This window comes from Eurosta solidaginis, chromosome 3 (genome assembly GCF_040869045.1).
Source record: "Eurosta solidaginis isolate ZX-2024a chromosome 3, ASM4086904v1, whole genome shotgun sequence".
NCBI lineage: Eukaryota > Metazoa > Arthropoda > Insecta > Diptera > Tephritidae > Eurosta > Eurosta solidaginis.
In genome coordinates, this window is record NC_090321.1 from 262806608 (window position 1) to 262828309 (window position 21702).

General features: G+C 34.1%; 1 protein-coding gene across 1 annotated transcript in view; it reads right to left on the minus strand.

Annotated features, from left to right (window-relative positions):
• Positions 1-21365, minus strand: part of SLO2 (slowpoke 2) — a 743624-nt gene extending 722259 nt beyond the window's left edge. Inside the window, exon 1 of the mRNA XM_067776215.1 lies at positions 9900-21365. The gene's annotated coding sequence lies outside the window, so the exon portion shown is untranslated. The remainder of the gene's footprint in view (positions 1-9899) is intronic.
• Positions 21366-21702: the final 337 nt, after the last annotated feature.

A 21702-nucleotide genomic window follows, 5' to 3' on the forward strand; every position in this document is an offset into this window, starting at 1 on the left:
CGATTAATTTTTGATAGCGGCTTTTCAGTTACAAATTGATAGTTCTTTGATCACAAAACGATAACAAAGGCTATAAAAACTAGTAAATATCAATGACAAATCGATAAATTTCAATAACACATTGAGAACTTCTGGTTAAAAATTCGATCAAGTTTTGATAATATATCGATGGATTTCGATAATTCGCCGGTAAATTTTCGAAAATAAATCAATAACATTTTTTATTACATTTCGATAACACATATCGATAGCTTTTTCATACTTAATCGCTAATTTTTTGGAAAAAATCGATAAACTGTCATTTATAAAAAAAAAACTTTAATAATATAACAGCTTGTTTACATAGGTCGATATTGCTAATAATACTATTTTCAGGACAGTAACGGTTTTATAGCCTCTTACCGCAGATTATATTTTCGCTTTTATACATTCATGTGGGGGTGGTAGCGTGCTCCGTCTACCACGCCGAAGATCCTGGTTTCACGCCAAGGGCAAACCAAAATCAAAATTATAGAAAAAAGTTTTTTCAATATAAGGAAAGTTTTTTTTACGCAAGCGCTCAGAGTGTATTCCTGCCATGAAGAGCTCCCAGTGAAAACTTATCTGCTTTGCAGATGCCGTACGGAAGCGGCATAAAAGATGCAGGTCCCGTCTCACCAATTTGTAGGAAAAATCAAAAAGGAGCAAAGCAAAGACGCAAAGCGTGGCATAAAAGCTCTTCGGCGGCTATCGCGCCTTATATATATATATATTTTTTTTTTTGTATATAGGTAGTATATTACAGATTTGATATCATATGTTTAACATTTCTATTTCAAAGCTTCCTTACTCTAAAAGTTAAGTATTTAAGAGTAAACGTCTGGGTGTATAATATTTGGCTTCGCGCCAACTAAGACTTTTGTACTTGCTTTGGTTTGAACTTAGACCAATAACAAACATTTGCAATCCCTGATCTGTAACTGCACTACCGTAGCTAGCTCTGATATCACTTCAGTAACAAACAATTTGCATTCTCTTCAATGCTTGATTGATTTTAACTTGGAAATACGTTCCCTAGTGATTATCATTGAATATTTAAAATTTTAAAAGCAATTACATCCATACACAGAACTTTAATAAGTATGCGAATGTATACAAATATGTACAAAATTGTATACTAAACAATAACAAATATGCACGTATGTTTACATGGACCTACTGTATGTATATTTTGGCGGGTCGATTTAAAAATCGCTCATTGCTCTGTGAAAATCGTTTTCTAGGGATCAAAATAAGAAACTTTGCCGAAGGAATTCTGATGCCCCCCCACCCCAATTTGGGACGAACTTTTGGGTAGGGCCAAATTTTGAAAAATCCCACTTTGACCCATTTAGAGTGCTCGACCCACCGATGTCAGTGGCACACCCTCTGGAACCCTCCTGGGGGTTCACCATACAAACATTTATGGTGGGTCGGGCCGCAAAGTTAGTGGGGGCCGGCCATACATTTAAACTCGATTGGAGCACTCTAAATGGGTCAAAATGGGATTTTTTTAAAATTTGCCCCTACCCAAAAGTTGGACCCGAATTGGGGGGGGGGGGGGGGCATCAGAATTCGTTTTAGAGGTATGGTTCCTTCGGCAAAGTTTCTTATTTTGATCCCTAGAATATGATTTTCGCAGAGCAATGGGCGATTTTTTTGCCTCCCCACAAATCGACCCGCCCTAATGTATATGCAGAAAGTATATTGCATATATACAACAACAAAGGTATAAGTTTGCGTTTACATTTTGTTCCAAATTATTGTTTGAATGGAATTATACGAAGCTTTCAGTGGAGCTGCTCATCAATCAGTGTCAATTATTTACACCTCACTATATTTTTACACAACTGGCACAAGAATATAATTAGACCGTAATAATAATTGAAGAGCCAATATAGAAATGTTTAACATATAAAGCAATTGTATGTATTTAGGTTCAACTGGCCGGTCCGTGAGGTTGTCACATAGGACTGAATGAGTCCGTAGTTCTACCATAAGTTTATCTAATGACCAAATGGAAAAATCCTATCAAAAACCAGGACCAATATTATAAAATAACTCCGTTCTCTTGGGAAATACTAGAAGCTTTCTATGACCTATGACACTTGCTGCTTCTAGGTCTGACAGCTGTATCACTCCTCATAGCTGTAGTCTTAGCCTGGCAAGCGCAGGGTACAATCACAAAACGTGCTCACACAATCGCTTCCTCCTCCAGCCCTTATTTCCCTCAGCTGCTTTCACTGACTAAGCCTAATTTAAAGGCATGCAACGCCAGAAGGCAATGCTCGGACAGAAAATCCGTCATGAGTATACATTTCTCCCTTTCTAATGATAGAGAAAAATTTGTTAGTCTAACCTTGTCAGACCTACATATAATCTTATACACTTTACAGCAATGCGCTTGGACCCACGCCTTTTCCTAGTCTACCGTGTACCACAGGTATTATTCCTAGGTCCACTGTTATTCAGTTGTTTCATGAATGATATTTTTATGCGCACGATATTCAACTGTATCTGTCAAGCCGCATTGATGACGTTGATAATTAGTATTTGGAGCTTAATGCTGACATTTTATCTATTTCCCTTTTAGCTAGTAATAACCGGCTGCGCCTCAACCCTAATAAAACTTTTGTGCTGCATTTCCAAAGAGAAACATGGTTGAGGCAATAACTCCACCTCTTTACGTAGGTACAGCAAAAATTACGCTTGCATTAAGTAAAATTACAAACCTTGGATTTGTTATGAACTCAAGTTTAAAAAGTATTTTTAACCTAGCCATCGGAGGTATATGGTGCTATGCGGAATTTGGGGCTATCGGCGATGTTTTCTCACTGTAACATACGCCATAAACTGGTTGTCTAACTAATTTTACCATATTACACTTTAGCCGAGTTGATCTACTTTAAGCTAGATTCGATGTCTGCTCATAAAATGGATGCGGCCTTTAATCATATCATACGCTATGAGAGTGGACAGCAGAATTCCGACCATATATCTCGATGGGAAGTTCGCATTCAGCATTGACTATTTATATTTATGACTTATAATTAAATTCAATCAATCGGCGGCCACCGTGGTGTGATGGTAGCGTGCTCCGCCTATCACTCCGTATGCCCTGGGTTCAACTCCCGGGCAAAGCAACATCAAAATTTTAGAAATAAGATTTTTCAATTAGAAGAAAATTTTTCTAAGCGGGGTCGCCCCTCGGCAGTGTCTGGCAAGCGCTCCGATTGTATTTCTGCCATGAAAAGCTCTCAGTGAAAACTCATCTGCCTTGCAGATGCCGTTCGGAGTCGGCATAAAACATGTAGGTCCCGTCCGGCCAATTTGTAGGGAAAAATCAAGAGGAGCACGACGCAAATTGGAAGAGAAGCTCGGCCTTAGATCTCTTCGGTGGTTATCGCGCCTTACATTTATTTTTTATTTTTAATTAAATTCAATTTAATCATATTAAACCGAATGGATCGGGCTTGTACCTAAATAGTGTTTACTACCGTGACCTACCGGACCTATATCCGTCAAAGGACCATGAAAAGCGATAAAACTTCTTAAAACCTTCGGAAAATGTCTTTATCGCTACAACAACAAAAACAACTTTATCTTTATTGAGCTCACGTTACAAACGTACATATTTTTTAATACAAACTAAACAGTTTTTTATTGTTGTTTAATTTTATACTCTTGTAAAAATGTTCCTGCAATTTTATAATCCACGTGCTTTGCACACAGAGTATATTAACTTTGATTGGATAACGGTTGGTTGTAAAGGTATAAAGGAATCAAGATAGATACACACTTCCATATATCAAAATTATCAGTATCGAAAAAATTTGATTGAGCCATGTCCGTCCGTCCGTTCGTCCGTCCGCTAGCACGATAACTTGAGTAAATATTGTGATATCTTCACCAAATTTGGTACATGAGCTTATCTGGACCCAGAATAGTTTGGTATTGAAAATAAGTGAAATCGGATGATAACCACGCCCTCTTTTTATGTACATATATAAAACTTTGGAAAATACAAAAAACCTGATAATTTAGTAAATAATGCAACTAGAATGTTGAAATTTGACATGTGGACTGATATTGAGACTCTTGATAAAAATTAAAAAAAAAATTTTTTAATGGGCTTGGCACCGCCCACTTGTGATAAAATCAATTTTACAAATATTATTAATAATAAATCAAAAATCGTTAAACCTGTCGTAACAAAATTCGGCAGAGAGGTTGCTCTTACTATAATGAATGCTATGAAGAAAAATTAACGAAATCGATTAAAGACCACGCCCACTTTTGTATAAAAGATTTTTAAAAGGGTCGTAGCCGAATAAAATAAGCTATATTTTTGCAAAAGAGTGCTTTATACCAATGGTATTTAATTTCCCAAGTGGATTTATAACAATAAATAGGAAAAACTTCAAATTTAAAAAAAATGGGCGTGGCATCGCCCCTTTTATGGCTAAGCAATTTTCCATGTTTCGTGAGCCATTACTCGAAGAAAAATTAACATATCGTAATGAAATTATATACACATATTTTCCTTACAGCAGAAAATATTTCTAGCAAAAATGAACGGGATCAGTTAGAGACCACGGCAATTTGATAAAAACAATCTTAAAAGGGTCATAGGCCAGAATAATAAGCTATAACTTAAAAAAATAGTTTTGAATCAGTGATATTTCACTTGCCAAGTTTTATTGTAAGAGGAAATGTGGAGACATTTTTTTTTTTAAACGGGTGGTGCCACGTGTTATGTAGAAAAGTAATTTATCTGAAATGAAATGTACAATTGAAGCTCACGCTGAGCATATAATGTTCGGTTACACCCGAACTTAGATACCTTTACCTGTTTTACTATAAAATATCTTTAATCTTGCTGTGCTAATAATTCTTATCAATAAACATAACCATAAATATGAGAAGACTAAGGCCCTGAGTTTTCACATTTAAATGCTCATGATTAAATAAAATTTAAAAAATGTCAAGAGCGATAACTTCCGAAGATATTTTAGGCTGAGCTTCTCTTCCAATTTGCGTCGTGTTTGTTTTAATTTTTCCTACAAATTGGAGGAAGGGGAGCTACATGTTTTACGCCGAATCGAACGGCGTCTGCAAGGCAGATGACTTTTCACTGAGAGCGTTTCATGGCAGAAATCACTCGGAGTATTTTCCAAATCATTCCCGAGGGCGACCAGCTTGGGTTTTTTTTTTTTTATATTTAAAAAACTTGTTACTAAAATTTTTATGGTAGGAGGAGCATCCACACCATGGCGGCGGCCATGTAATGTAGAAAGTATGTTCTCTGCGAATGTAGAAATATATGAAACAGAAAAGAATTAGGTAATAAAATAATAAAAAAAAATTTTTAGTTAAACGGTTTTATTGAAAACAATATTTACATGAAGTAATAGTAATACTATAAGCTAGAAAATAATTAGATAGGTCCTAGCTACTAGTCATCACACTCTTCATAAATCTAGGGCGTTGATTAGACAATTAAATAAAAGCATTAGGCCCGTCAAATTTCTATTGATAGTCATAGGTAAGACAAACTGAACCTTAATCAGGTTATGCTACGTCTCACAGTTTTAGAAATTTGACGCGTCGAACGCTTTTATTTAATTGTCTGATCAACGCCCTAGATTTATGAGGAGTGTGATGACTAGTAGCTAGGACCTACCTAATTATTTTCTAGCTTCAGTTATTACTATTACTTCATGCAAGTATTGTTTTCAATAAAACCGTTTAACTTAACAATTTTTTTAATTATTTTATTTTCAAGTTTTTAGTCTTTATTTAATTGCCTATTATTTCTTATTCTATTTAGTTCATTTAGTGACTCATTATTACAAGGACTCTTTTCTGACAATTTGTTACAATCTGAGTCCTCAAACATAATCCTTCCAAAGACTTTACGCGACTCTGCGCCACGTATGCTTGTCCCTCCTCCAACTCCAAGATATTTTGATGTCACTTCTACCGGGCTGTATGTAATATTTGTTGCAAATATGAGCCAAATCGGACATCATAGGTCGCTTTCTATTCATGTATGTATTATATGTTCCACATATGGACCAAATCGGTCAACAAATACGATTTTTGTGAATATCTCGATCCTTGCGCCGCCTAGCGGCGATTTTTTTCTTATTATTGCATTGTCATCGGGTTCTGAACTATATTCTAAGTTTCAACCTTGTCGCTTATCGGGAAGTTACTTAAATTTCAATAACAAAATTCGTGCCAGCCAGCCAACCAGCCTTTCAAGCTAAATAAAACCGTTTAAAAATAGCACAACACAAGATGGGGCTTTGGTTGAGTCATAGCAGGAGTATGAAACAGATGGGTAAGGGATCCATCCTAGTGCGCATTCTTGCCATGTTTCCCATAATATATAAAAAGTTTTTTATTTATTAAATAATCCGGAAAAAATTTTAGACAATGCATCATCAAGACGGAGAAGACGTTGTCTCAGTTTAAAAATTGCTTTGCAAATATTTGAATACATTAAGCGAGTGCGACCCGCTTTGCAATTAATTATTTTTATTGCGTCTCTCATACTTACATCGGAAGTTGTTGGTTATATTTGGCACATTAGCACATTAAATAGATTTTACTTTTTCTATCTTCCTTTCACTGCAACTTTTAAGCTGAACTCAATAGCGCCTCTGGATAATTATTTATTTAAAACAATTAATGCAGAGTGAAAAATATTTTATTTCTTTATGCACTGTCAGCTAATTATTCATGAGTTCAACTTATTCTCTTAAAATTAAGCTTGAAAAAGTTTTGGTTTATTTATTTGTATATTTACTTAGATGGGTTCGAGTTAAAGCAACAGCTTTCTAGGCACACACAAACAAAGTAGTAGTTGCAATTAAAGCGGATTTTATGCCAAGTGTTTCATTTATGCTTTGGGAAATAATGTTGTTTTTTTTTTTTTTTGTTGACGAAAAAAAACTGGTATAAGCAAAAGCTAAAATATAATGAGAAAATGAATATAATTTTATAAAGTAAAGGAAGACGTGCTATGTCACACCATACCGAAAGATTTAAGTTCTAAAAAGAGGATTATGAAAACACTTCAGAACGATAGAACGATTTGGCTTTTCCTTTATGTTCCTTTACCAATTCCATTTAAGTGGCATTCAAGGGGTTTATAAGCGCAATACAAATCTTTGTAGCTTCCGAGCTTACGCAACCCAATCCTGTTACAAATATGAATGTATCATATGCATGTTTAGCAGGCGAAGCTCTGGCAGCCCCAAGTTTCTAGAAGTTTTATTGTGGTCATATTAGTCGTTCCAAGATTGTCGGGCTATCATTTATGGCGCTTTTTTACCGGATTGTACCGCTTTTGTATCCGGCAATAGACCATTAACATCGATAACACTCCCCACAATCTTCGGGGAGTGTCTTTATCGTTAATACAACAACAGAAATATTTAAATCTGCTCTTCCTTCTCATCTCTTTATGATTTTTCATCAAAATATTCTAAAATGAAGCTCAGAATTAGTGCTTCAGAAGTAGTTAGGTGGTTGACAGAATATATTTTGATCCACACACTTGCCAGTGTAGGGAGCATCCAGAATGATCCAATTATCAATACTCTTCACTAATTACAAACATCATATTTATCGAATGCATTCATAGTTGAGCTGACTGCTTGAAGAATTCTATGAAAAATATTTTGGGCATCGTTTTGCACATTTTCTTTTAAAAAATTTTTAGAGGTTTTTTGTAAAATATAGAAAATGACAGAAACAAAACATTTATTCGAACGACTTCCTTAGAACTCAAAATAAAAATTTTTCATCAAGTTTTCTCGAGTATCTTCGAAAATATTTCTTTTGCACAGTTTTAGTTTGTAACTTCATGTACGTGTTTTTTTTTTTTTTTTTTTTGGAAAAACATATAAAAACTGACCAACAGAAAAAAGTTAATTGAAAACTTTCAGAGAATTCAAAATAAAAAATATGTAAAACATATTTCGAATTTTCGAATTTTCGAATTTTTTCGATATTTATTTCAAGACTTTCTTGCACAGTTCCAGTTACTAAATCTATGGTGGTTATTTTGTGTGTAACATATAGAAAGTGACGAAAATAAAGAATTTAATTCACAAAACTTCAGAGAAATCCAAGTAAAATATTCAACATTTTCGTTAAATTTTTTCAAGTTTTCGAACTGTTCCAAAATATTTATGAAATTGGTTTGCACAGCTTCAGTTACTAAATTTATAGCTTTTTTTTTTTTTTTGTGTAGAATATAGAAAGTGATAAAAAGAAGGAACTTTTGACAAAACTTCAGAGAAATCCAAGTAAAATATTCAACATTTTCGTAAAATTTTTTCAAGTTTTCGAACTGTTCCAAAATATTTATGAAATTGGTTTGCACAGCTTCATTTACTAAATTTATAGTTTTTTTTTTTTGTGTAAAATATAGAATGTGACAAAAAGAAGGAACTTGTTTGACAAACCTTCAGAGAATTCTGAGTAAAAACTACGAAATTTTCCTAAAATTTTTTCGAACTTTCGAACTTTTTTGAAAATATTTTCGTAACTTTTTTGCTCAACTTCAGCTAATAAATTTATAGTTTTTTTTTTGTGTAAAATATAAAAAGTGACAACAAAAGGAATTTATTTCACAAACCTTCAGAGAACTCCAAGTAAAAGGCTCGAAATTTTCGTAAAATTTCTTCGAGTTTATGAATTGTTCCTAAATATTTACGAAATTATTTCGCATAGTTCCAGCTAATAATTTCTCAGATGTATTTTCGTTAAATATACAAAATAATAAAAAGAAAGAGATCAGAGTTTCAGAGATCTCAAAATAAAATTAATCGAAATTTCTTTTCGAAAACCTTTTCGTGATTGTTTCGCACAGCTTCAGCTACTAAATTTAAAGACCTTTTCTTCGTATAATATAGAAAGTGAGAAACAGAAAGAATTTAATTGACGAAACTTCAGAGAACTCCAAATAAAAAGTTCCAATTTTTTGTGAAACTTTTTCGAATTTTCGAAAATATTTACGAAACAGTTTTGCACAGCTTCAGACCACGCTTTTTCTTAAAATATTGAAAATGACAAAAAAATATAAAATAAATTTGACCAAATTTTGAAAAAAGTTGCTACTGCTAAATTTCTGTTCGCTGCTGTATGTCCAAAAAGGTGTTGTTTTTTTCTTTTGTTTTTTTTTTTTTCAATTAAATCAAAAGAACACATTTTATACCTTAAACTTAACAATTGTTAGATTTCTTCAGAGCAAATTTAAAAACAAAAAAAAAAAACAGTTAAATTGTTGCATGCCTGAGAACAACTTGAAAGTTTTTTCTTTTTATATTGCATCTGTAAATCAAATACTCTACATTTTTGTGACTTTTATTTGTTGCTAAGTACCTCCTGTCTTATTTCTTTCCAATCATTTGTTTTTTGCTGACACGTAGTTAGCGATATTCGTTTTCCGAGTAACAAAGCACATTCAAAAGTTTGAGTTATTTATTTGGTTCCGTTTCATTAGTCAAATTTTCACCTGGTCAGATTTGACCACAGACTTAGTCAAATAATGAAAACGGCTTGTCATACAATATCAAATGTGTTTGCCGTCCATTTTGACTACAAAGAGCAATTTAGTTGATCAATAAGTGAAAAAGACAATTGCTTAATTACGTGAAAAACTTGATTATAAAATTTTATTTTGACCTAATGACAACCAAGCATAAGTGGGGGATCTATTTACTTTTGACTACTTCTCTTGTTTCGCCAAAAACGTTCGACTCCTTATGATTGATGCACTTTTAGCACCGCAGAAACCAAACAAACAACCCAAAGGTATTTTCAATATAAGTATAAATCATTAATTAAAAGTTATTTACGCTTACCTTTAATTTAGTTTAGTTGTTGTTATTGCTGTTAGGAATATAAAACAAGCAACAAAGTATTTTCACGCCACAAAGCATTTATTTGATTTTGTTTCCATATTTGTGTACATTGATTTGTTTTGTTACTAATTACACAATTAGTCACTTAAATTAGTTCACAACATTATGTCTCAATTATAAATGACAAACTAAACACTCATCTGCCATACGCGTCGTATGAGCAACACAATCCCATATACTGGTGACACGCGTCGTATGAGTAACTAATTTTTCAAATACAAGTACACTCAATTTGGTGGTATTTATATCCTGGTTTTAAATTGTTTCTGCTAAAACATTTATTAATTTATTGCTTTAGCACACGTGTTCTATGTATCGACACACATTCCTGCATACATTTTGACTTATATACTAACCTGCATGAAGTAACATATAGATATACTATCGTTCTACAACTATCGCTCCCTTCGGTATAATTTGCTCTTAAACTTTTAAAGCCTTAGTAGTTTATACTTTATTCACTTAGGGCAACATGTAGCTTTTATTTATTTTTTGGCCTTTTTATACCTATCATGAAAATGAAATGGTATATTAAGTTTGTCACGAATCTCAAAATTGTAAGTCCATAAAGGAAAATAGATAGACCCACCAATAAGTATACCGAAATGATCAGTATGCAAAGCTGAGTTGATTTAGCCACGTCCTTCTGTCCGTCTGTCTGTTTGAATGCAAACTAGTCCCTCAATTTTTGAGACATCTTGATAAAATTTTGTGAGCGGGTATACTTACGTGTCTGATTAGACATTTGTCGGGACCGGCAGGATCGGATCACTACAGCATATATCCTCCATACAACCGATTTTTCAGAAAAAGAGGATTTTTGTCATATCTTCCTCAATTTATTAGATTGAAGCTTCAAACAACACCACATGCTTTCCTATATTGCACATATTGTTGTCTGAAAAAATTTATGAGATCGGTCATAAATATAGCATATATCCCCCACAACCGATTGTTCAGATTAGAAACTTTTCGTAATTACAGCCCCATTTCAAGAGCTAAAAAATCAAATTTCACCGAATGCTTACGTATGTAGCATATATTGTTGTCTGAAAATCATAGAGATCGGAGAAATATGTATATAGTATATATCCCATATAGAATATCATTTCTGCCCCCTTCTTAACGGCTAGAAGCTTCAAATTTCATCAAATACTTACGTTTTCGGCATATATAAGTGATTCGTGGTCATAGTTTTTTCATACAGACCACAAAAAACTTGAAACTTTGCATCCTCACACAAACTACCTACCCATATGTATATCTTAAACATCCTTGAGGTATGTATATCTATTCACTATATATACCATATCTTATGCAGCGCTTATTTGGATATTACGAATGGGATAGGATTATTGTCCAGCCCCATTCATGAAAGGTATGAAGTCTTCGGTGTAGCCGAAAACAGTCTCGCCCTTACTTGTTTCTGTTGTAATTTGATATATTTTGCCTAATTTTTCTTTTCGTTTGAATAGCAGAACATACGGTAAATTACCTCGACAATATGCAAGTCATTTCGAACAATGAAATCCGTATGTATAAGGGCGCTAACAAAAGTTCGATTTATGCGCTTTATTCTGGCTTTGGCTTAGTTGAGTGAATTAAATCTCACATTGATTAGGCCATTTTATGCACAAGAATGGAATCGCTGCGGCTTACAAGTTATTCTTAACAAAATCAACACATAAAAGCAGCTGAGGTCCAACTGAATACCCAACTGGCACCAGATGAGACAAACTTAAAGTGACTATCGCCTTTTGAAGCACGACGAATACTATTTTAGCACCAAATAATTAAAATTATTTTACATCAAAAGTTAGAAATTCATATTTCCTTATTTTTGTCTGGGTAAACTTTATGTTGTTGTTCTTGTTTGGACAGTGCTTCGCTTCATTCAGTAGGTTCGACCACTCACAAATTGTCACTAAATTCCGCTCAAAGGCTTCGTACGGAAATCCCAGGAAACTGACACTTTCGACCGGCTTGAACTTTGTATAGTGATGCTGGTCTTAGAGACGTAGACTCCACATTACAACTGAATAGATGGTTGGTGTCATTTGGGGACATATCGCATGCAGGACATATATAATGTGTCTCGGTTTTATTTCCAGATAAGTGAAATTTTAAAAATTCCCAGCACGGAGTTGGACCAGAGTGACTCGCATCTCCCTAGGTAATATGCTTTCCTCTTCTGCAAGGGTTGGATTATGAATATTGATAGCAGGATACACCGAGCGCGAACCAGCGAAAGAATTTACCGACTCAGTGTGGATAAAGTTTGGGGCTTGCTTATATTTAACTGGATCGAGCAAATGAATAGGTGTGTGCCAAATTTCATCAAAAGAGGATATGGAGCTATTTTCTTTTCCCTCTTGGAAGCATGTCTAGATCATGCAAGTATTTAATGGGATCTGCATGTCTGTGGCAATTCGGTAAAACTGTCAGTTTAATATTTCATGATGGTTTTTATGTTAAGTTCTTTTGACCAATTTCTCTGTAAGTTATTAGGGGCGTTTCTTTATCTTTTCTCTAAGTTGTGCCGGCAAGCGACTTGAGGATTGTGTAGCAGCTTTTTACTTGGTATACAATTTCAATTTCAAAAGCATGTGCCTTAAAGGTAAGAAATTTATCGAACGTTACACCTAAGATCTTTGGGACACTGATAGCTCATAGCGTAACGTCATCGACGTGAGCGTCCAATATTTGAGTCATATGTTTCTTCCACGTCTATATTTTCTTTCCGTACTGTCGTGGTTTTTCGGTGGATTGACATAAAGTCCCTGGAAATAAGTTTAATTGATCTTATGAGCATGAAGCCATCTTATTATAGTTTTGTCCGTATGCTAAGGTCAAAAGAAATAAGGTTCATTCGTCTTATGTCCACTTCAAATGGTCAAAAGCTCAATAGGTCTTATAACATTCTTATTTTAAGGTTGGGGCCGTGTTTTCATAGTTTTGTCTGTGGGGTGACATAAAACGCCCGCGGAAATAAGGGCAATTGATCTTATGAGCATTGCACATGGCCACTTAATTTTTTGCTAACACGCCACGTTTTCATATTTTTGTCGGTGCGTTGAGAAAAGGTCAACGGGAATAAGATCAGTTGATCTGATGAACATATTAAATGATCTTGTTGTCGGTGGCCATTTAGTAGACTTCCATCTAAGTTATGGCATTGTTGACATTTTAATGTGTTTGCAAAAAAAAAACATGTTGAGACTACGTAATAAGACCATTTTAGAAAAGCACATTGTTAATGACGGTGAACATATAGCCATTTGAAGTTTGACGTTGTGCCCATTTCATAAGGATAATTGAAGTTAAGACCGTTAATTTAACGTCACCTTTCGCATGCCTATAATTTCAATTGAATTGAAAAATTGCGGTATATAAATGTTTAATTTTTTTAAGAGTGTATATACGTTTTTTCCCTGCGTCACCTTTTTTATTTTTATCTACATTTCTCTTTCCTATTTGAATTCTTCTCCCATTTTCTTTATCTCGTTTTCCAACTAACTCTATCGACGATATTAACATTACGTGGGGCGCCGCATGGTCGCTTCTACTGAGCAGTTCTCACTTCAAACGGATTTAATTGAGGCTCAGGTAAGATATTTTTGCATAAAATTCTAAAGTAGGGCATTATTCAAACGCGGCCTTTTTTCAAGATTTATGAGATAGCGCATTTCCAAAACGACACGCGAGCAGGTAGCAGGCGATATTACCTACAAAGTACAAAATACCTAATAATTATGCTGTGAAAGTTTTATTAAGATGAATTAAGAGCTTTCGGTGCCCTCTAAAAAACAGATCCACACACTTGTATTTTTGTTTATAAGATAAATGTAACGATCTAATATCTTTAATATCCAAGATAATGGAAAGTGAATTTGATGTGTCATTTATAATTTTAACGACAGTTACTATATCACCTTCTCCTTCATTTGTGCGCTCCTTTCAGCTGTCTTTTGTTTTTTCTTGTTCACCTTGTTTCCGTTGCTCCACTACTCGACCATCTTTTCTCTCAATTCATGTTTGCCACACTCTTATTGTTCTCCCTCTTCTATCAACAGTTTTCTCTCTCGCCTGTCTGTTCAATTTATCGAACACTTGTTAGTCCCCTTACATAAATTTTGTACAAATACCAGCCACAGCTGCTGTTGACAAGTAGTGCTCTGGCCACCAAATTCTTTAGATTTATTTCCGGTAAAGTAGCTGTGGCGGAAGCGAGGTGAAACTCATTTCGTTTGTACGGTGGTAGTAAGTGACCTGATTGTTGTGCTTTTACTTTTTGTTATTTTCTTTTTATACAGGTATTTCGGTTATAGCAATTTTATTATTATAAAAATAGAACTTAATGTTACTTCCTCAATATGTGTACGCTCGCTTCCTTATGCCGGATATGGAAATATTCTTAGTCTAAATTGTGGCACTGCACGCTCTAAGAGTTTGTTACAAATTGACTTTTATTTAATTTTCGTAATACATTTTATGTCTTTCGATTATTTTGCCACAATTGTGCCTGTTGTTGTTGTTGTAGCAGTGCTTCGCCCCATCCAATAGGCGCCACCGATCACAAATCAAAAGCGACGGACCATAATGACCACTCTCATAAGGGTTGGAGGCGTTGGTTCCACATTACAATTAAATAGATGGTTGGTGTCGTATGGGGACACTTTGCAAACAGCACATATATTTTGTATGTCTGGGTTGATTCTCAATAGGCAAGAGTTTAACCTGTTGCAGTTCTCAGATCGAAGTTGAGCTAGAGTGACGCACGTGGGAGAGTGCGTTCCTCTTCTGCGAATTCTGGATATTTTTCTTTAAGAACTGAATTCGCCGAGAAATTCCTGGCATAGAGGTCCGACGCCTGCTTGTTCATAGCACTTAGCACCTGCTTGCGCTTTTTTGCTAATACGGCTTACGGAGATGACCTCTTAAGCCCTGAGTGGGATGCCTGTTGGGATGTCCAGGTTTCTGGGTATTCAGCAAAAACAGTTTTTTTACTATTCCTTTTCACCTCCTAACGGGGAGTACTCTCACCTCATTGTGTGGGTAGTGTTCTGGGGACATAAGAAGACACCCGTAGCGGTTCTGTTGGCAGTGTTTTGGCAGGCCTCTATTTTCTTGCAGTGAGTAACCTTTAGGCTAGGCGAAAAAATCTGGGACGCGTATCATGCAATCGGCCGGTCAGTTGCTATGTAAGTGGTAATGAGCGTTTCTTTGTCATTACCTTAAGTGCCGCCGGCAAGAGATTTGAGGATTTTATTACGGCTCTTAATTTTTAGGAAGGGTCCTAAAATTTTATATGCGGCCTCCAAACGGTATCTGCAAGGCAGATAAATTTGCACTGATAAACTTTTCATGACAGAATTACACTATTTCGCTGAGATTTCATTTTTCATACTTATGCTATCTTTCAATTCCGGGGCAGTTCCTGGAGCAGTTTCAAAACTACCCAGATGAGCTAATTTGATGCTAGCCTTATTATCGCGTTCAATGGGCTTTCATGGTCATTCTATTTTAGAGCAAGAGGATAAGGCCACTGTTGGAGCAGTGATTTAAATGAAATCTTTCTTGAGTAGAGCACGAATAAAAAGATATTCTATATAGAAGAGATTTAAAACAAATCCCTCTTCTCGTGCTGCATGCCTTAAAATCCGTGGTTGGTCGCGCTTTATTGATAAAGGACTTATTTCTAGTCAATCTTATTTTGACTTATCATAGCCTTCTTCTTTCCCACGGTAAAAGGTCGAGAGGGGGTGTTGGTGGGGTTTCTCCGAGACTATCTCTTTTTGGGGCTATGCACAGTTCATGATGTAACCAATGGAATTATTGTAAAGAAGCTATCGAATTTTCTAAATCCTTATTGGATGTTTTTGTTGTTGTTGTAGCGATAAGGACACTCCCCGAAGGCCTTGGGGAGTTTTATCGAATTTTTTTTAGGGATAACACTTGTATCCAATGTTGTTGTTGTATTGAAAACTGATGGGGACTCACTAACTATCTCGTGTTAAAATATCACCTTATGTGCTAAGGAATTAACAATATTCACTCAAAAGAAAAAAAGTTTCGTTAAATTGCAGTAATGACCGTAAAAATGCCGTAAGCGAATGTAGAAAATTTAACAGTGTTGAAGCGTCTGAAAATATTATTTTTATAAGAAAGTGTCCTCAACTTATATACATATAATCTCTCCTGAAACGACCAAATCATATGTAAATCAAAGTTGACAGCCACATTTCCTTGTCCCAAAAACATATTGATCGAATTAAATTTTGTTATTATAAACAAGGAAGCTGCAATATTTATGCATTTTAAAATTAAAATAAATTTTTTTTTTTTGGGAATTGTGATCACAAAAAAAAATGATTTTTTTATTAAAAAAAAATCAAAACCATTTTATAATTAAAAATTTTGAATTTTTTTGTATTTTACCTCAAAATATTTAGCTACCCTATGTATTTGTGTTTTCTATTTATAAATTTTTCTTATTTTCTCCTTAAATTCCCTAATTGTGGTCCACCTACATAAATATTTACATTTTTATATACTATTTCTTTTTTATTATTTACACTTGTGTTTATTACACTATAACATATATGTGGTACATTTGTTGATGTTTACGTGTTTTGAACTAACTTTTTTTAGTTTTTATTTTTATTTTATTTTATTTTATTTAATTTATTTTTTTTTTTTTTTTTTTTTGATATTGAAAGAATAGAAACTTGACTCCTTTATGCTCGTCACATTTTTGTATTTTCAAGAAGTTTTTTTAATATTTTTAAACATAAATCAACAAGCCAACATTAGTATTTTTTTTTTTTTTTTTTTTTGTCTTATAAAACGATTTTTTTTATTTTTGATGCTTTTTTTAATTTTACTAGTTTCTAACAATGCAGTTTTCTGACAAGAAAAAATTTCATCCGACCAATTACAATTTTTATGTTTTTTCTTCAAGTTCTTTCTTTTATAAGTTATTTTTTTCTTTCTAAACAAATTTAAAACTTATTTTTATTTTTGCATTTTTTTGTAAATAAAAGAAAATTCTTTTTGGTGCTTTTTTTTAATTAAAGGTATTTCTTTTTTCCAACCAACATTTTTTTATGCTTTATTTAGCTCGAATTTTTATTATTTTTGTTGTTGTTAATTAACAGTTTCGCTACTTCAACTTATTTTAAACCACATGTTTATATTTCTGAAAATATTATGCTACTTAAATTTTTTTTGTTTTTTACATATATTTTTGGAGATTTTCACTGGTTCCAATATTTATTAAAATTTTTTTTTTTTTTTTTTTTTTGTTAATCAAATATTCTTTAAGTGTTTTTTATTCAAAATTTGTATCATGCCATCTTAGTTTTTTTTTTTTCCAAACTTTTCATTTATTTTTTAATTTTGTATATTTCTTTAATTTTAATTTTAAAATAATTTTTTTATTTTTGTTCAAAATTTTTATAATTTTTTTACATTTTATAAAATTCTAAACGCTCAACTATATTCCATTTCACTTTCACATCGCCAGCAACACTTTCCACACGCTTTAAGCAATTAAACTTGATACACTTGTACTTTTATATTTATGTATGTACATATGTGTATGTGCGCTACCCAATCAACTATTCCCTAACAAGAAAGGTGCACGCTTCCCTTGCAGTATCTGTGCTTCCACTCTGCTTTAATCATGTTGCACCGCTTTCATTTCCGTTTGCACTTATTTAACAAAAGCCGTTCTTCCGTTTGCTTTGCGTTTTCGCATTAAATTCGTTAACCATTCAAGCGTTCAGTTTTTTCAACCGCCCGTACAACCGCTTGCCTACCCGCTCAACCGTATTCATTCACATACGCACACACCGTTACTTGCGCACGCTCTTCACTTGACGTTCACCGCCTAAAAAATTACTTTTATTTTATACTGCAATGTGAAAATTCCTTTTAAATTTTTTACGTCTGTATATTTGGCGTAATTGCATTGCATTGTACGCGCATACCGTTAGCGCGCTTTAATGTTCTATATCCGTTACGCTTTACATTACATGTTGCATGAGCAACGTATAAAAACAAACTGGCTACGACTCCAACCGATACATTGCGACACAAACGATTATGGCTTCACTCGGTTTGCCAGAGCCGAACACACTCGAATGCTTGCTTTTGTTTTTCCAATTCTTTTTTTTTTGGCGCTTCGTAACAATGCTTTCACGGCAAACGTCTTGTAAGTAGCAAATGGCAAATGACAATGGCCGGTTCTGGCAGGCGCGCCGGCTCCGTGCCATGCGCACCGCCAACAACAGTCAGCGGCCAACAGTCAACGTTTCGTTGTCGCAAGTCGCATTTAGGTGGTGTTGGAATCGCAAGGAACTTTTGTGTAACAGTTACTGTTATTATTCAGTGTTACGATAACAGTGAATGTAAATTGACAGGATGGCTCTCAAACTAAATTATACTAGTCCTGTTTATTGTCGATAGTATGTAGGTTTGAAATGTGTATGAGCTTTTGAAGGATAAAGAGCTTTTTTGCTAAAGCTGCTGAAGCTGGAAGTTATGAGAGAACTTAACAGTTGCTACTCTTAGTACTAAAATTTGAATTAAAATGGTAGTATTTTAATGGCATCTTAAGAGAAACATATTGATAAAGAGATTTTTATTTAGAGTGGAAAGAGAACTGAATTCATTTTCCACAAATGGTTTATCTGCTGTAGGGTTTAACATATTATAATCAGCCAAAGGAAGCGTTTGAGACTCAAATAACTGCTGAAAGTGAAACAATTTCTTGTCGGTATTCCTAAAATTTGTGTTGTCTTATAAACAACATTTTATACAAATACTAGTAGAACTATATGCTATTGAATAGTAAAACTTTTCATATCACACCGATTTTGATACGAATAAGTATATGACTATAGGACCAAGTTAAGTGGTTGGAATATACCTGCGGTAGGTATGCCTCCTGCAAAAAGCAACTACGGTACAAGGTTTGCCTAGATAAGTCAAACTATTCAAAAAAAAATTATGATCTTTGGCCCGGACAGTAATGCTATAAAAAAATAAATGTAAGGCGCGATAACCTCCGAAGAGATCTAAGGCCGAGCTTCTCTTCCAATTTGCGTCGTGCTCCTCTTAATTTTCCTTACAAATTGACTAGACGAGATCTATATGATTTTATGCCGACTCCGAACGGCATCTGCAAGGCAGATGAGTTTTCACTGAGAGCTTTTCATGGCAGAAATACACCCGGAGCGCTGATGTTGCTTTGCCCGGGGTTTGAACCCAGGGCATCCGGTGTGGTAGGCGGAGCACGCCACCATCACACCACAGTGGCCGCCAGTAATGCTATAGTCACGCACATTTCACAGGGCAGAAAGGTGGAGATCCCTACTGAATGAAAGCTTGGCCATGTTATTGCAGCGCTGTTGCTTTATACTTGTATTGTATTCTTCACACAACAAACCTCGTTTGATTATTGGCCGTCCAATTCTTGACCTTCACAATGATTTGCGAAATCTGGCAAAAGCCTGCAAACATCAATAAATAAGGTGGCAATTGTTAGTAAATTTTAGTTTTTTCAAGTCACAATTATCATACACCTCTGAGCATAAATTAATTTTACATGCATTTTTGTATATTTGTATGCCCATTAGGGTGAGTCAATCTGTTTGACCGACTCGCGTTTTACACAAAATTCGAAAAAAGGGATGAGCACTAGATCTTAAATCAGTTTCAATCTTGCAAAGTCATAACCTAAGGTTTTATATTGATCAATATCTTGAAAAAGTTTTGAAATAATGCAATTTGTGTTCTTTGAATATTCTAAGAGGATGGTAAAGCTTTAGTTCGAATTTCTCTTCCGATTTTAGAATGTTTCTAAAAAATTAGCACGACGATTTCGATGTTGCAAAAATTTTTTACCCACCCTAATATACATTTTTAAGTGAATATTACACTAAACAAATACTTAAATAATTAGCACAATATTATTGGAGTCTGCGAGTTAGTCAAAGCAAGAACCAACAAATATGGTGTGAAAAGTTTTAAAACAGCGTAAGTACAACTTTAACAAATTTGAGTCTCTATTTTAATGCTACGAAACGTATAAATGTGCATGTATCCTACACTTATGTGTAGCTATTTTTGTTTTTCTAGGTAAGACCTCCACTTTTCAAAGGTAGTCAGTGAAACAGAAAATGGTTCAAACAAAACAAACAAACACTGTGACTGACAACTTTTGCATTAGAAAAATAAATAAAAAGAGCAAGTGAAAATTATAAAATAAAAAACTTAAAAATGCAGAGTAAAAGAAAACAAAAACAACAGCCATGCATGATAACAAACCGCAATAATATGACATATACAACCACCACCACTCCCTTTTAAAACTCTCATTAATACCTTTAATTTGATACCCATATCGTACAAACAAATTCTAGAATCAACCCTGATCCACTTTTATGGCGATATCCCTAAATGGCGTCCACTTATAGAACTATGGCCCACTCCCTCATAAAATACTCTTTAATGCCTTTCATTTGATACACATGTCATACAAACACATTCCAGGGTTTCCCTCGGTTCATTTTCCTACATGGTTATTTTCCCTTATGTTGTCACCATAGCTCTCAACTGAGTATGTAATGTTCGGTTACACCCGAACTTAACCTTCCTTACTTGTTTACCTAAACATACTTCGTTCACATATCTATATGTTTTGCAAGTTTCAAAAGAATCGGTAGAAAGGTGTTAAAATAAATGTGTTGCAAACATTGCAGTAAAAAATATTTGGCGGTTATTCGGTTTTATATTTTTACCGATATCTACAAAACCGGGTCTCGTGTATCAAAAAAATTTTACATAACTAACAGCTGCATATATCTCCGTATTTGGTTAAAATTTCAATATAAGCGGTACAGAAGTGTTGAAATAAATGTATATTTCATTGCAACCTCAATTTATATATATTTTGCTCGATTTTTTGGCTATATCTTTTCGAGGCATTATGTAAGACGAGTAACTGCGATGCATTATAGCTCCAATTTACCCCTCAATGTTCCTAACAAAGAGATATTTGCGTGATACCATGTTTCAAAAAAAAATTGTTTTCTCCAAAAAAACCAAAGTTTGGCGGATTTCCCCATATACAACAGCGGATACGAATATGGCAGTGGCAAGTTTTATCAACTTTCGGCAATAAAATTCTCTCTCTTCTTGTTTTCGATAGTTTTAAAAAAAAAAAAAACTCCAAGAATTTTGTAGCCGAAAGCATGGTACATAACTCAGTAAAACCAAACAGATGAACTCAGAAATACAACGACAAAAATTTGAAGGCTCTCAAAATTCGGTCATGAATTTCAAAGCAGTAGGGAGGGTAAATTTTTGGTAATGTTTTACTGCTTTCTTGCTACCTTAGTAATGTAATGTGAGAAAAAAACCAACTCGATGTATCTCTACATTGGAAACTGCGACAGAGAAGAAAATAAAATTAGCAGATAGAAAAAGTAGAGAAAATTTCGAGGGAAATCGGAAAAGTAAAGAGAACAAGAGGAAGATAGAGAGTGAGAGTCAAAGTAAGAATAAGGGTAATGACTTGAGACAAAGTAGTAAAAAGGGGTTAAAAGGAAGATCAAGAATAAGACTATAATAATATACATAAGACTAAGAGTAATAGCAAAGAAATTATATATATAGCAAGGAAATAATATATAATTTCTTTGGTAATACTGAGAGTTGGACTTGGATGAGAGCAAGC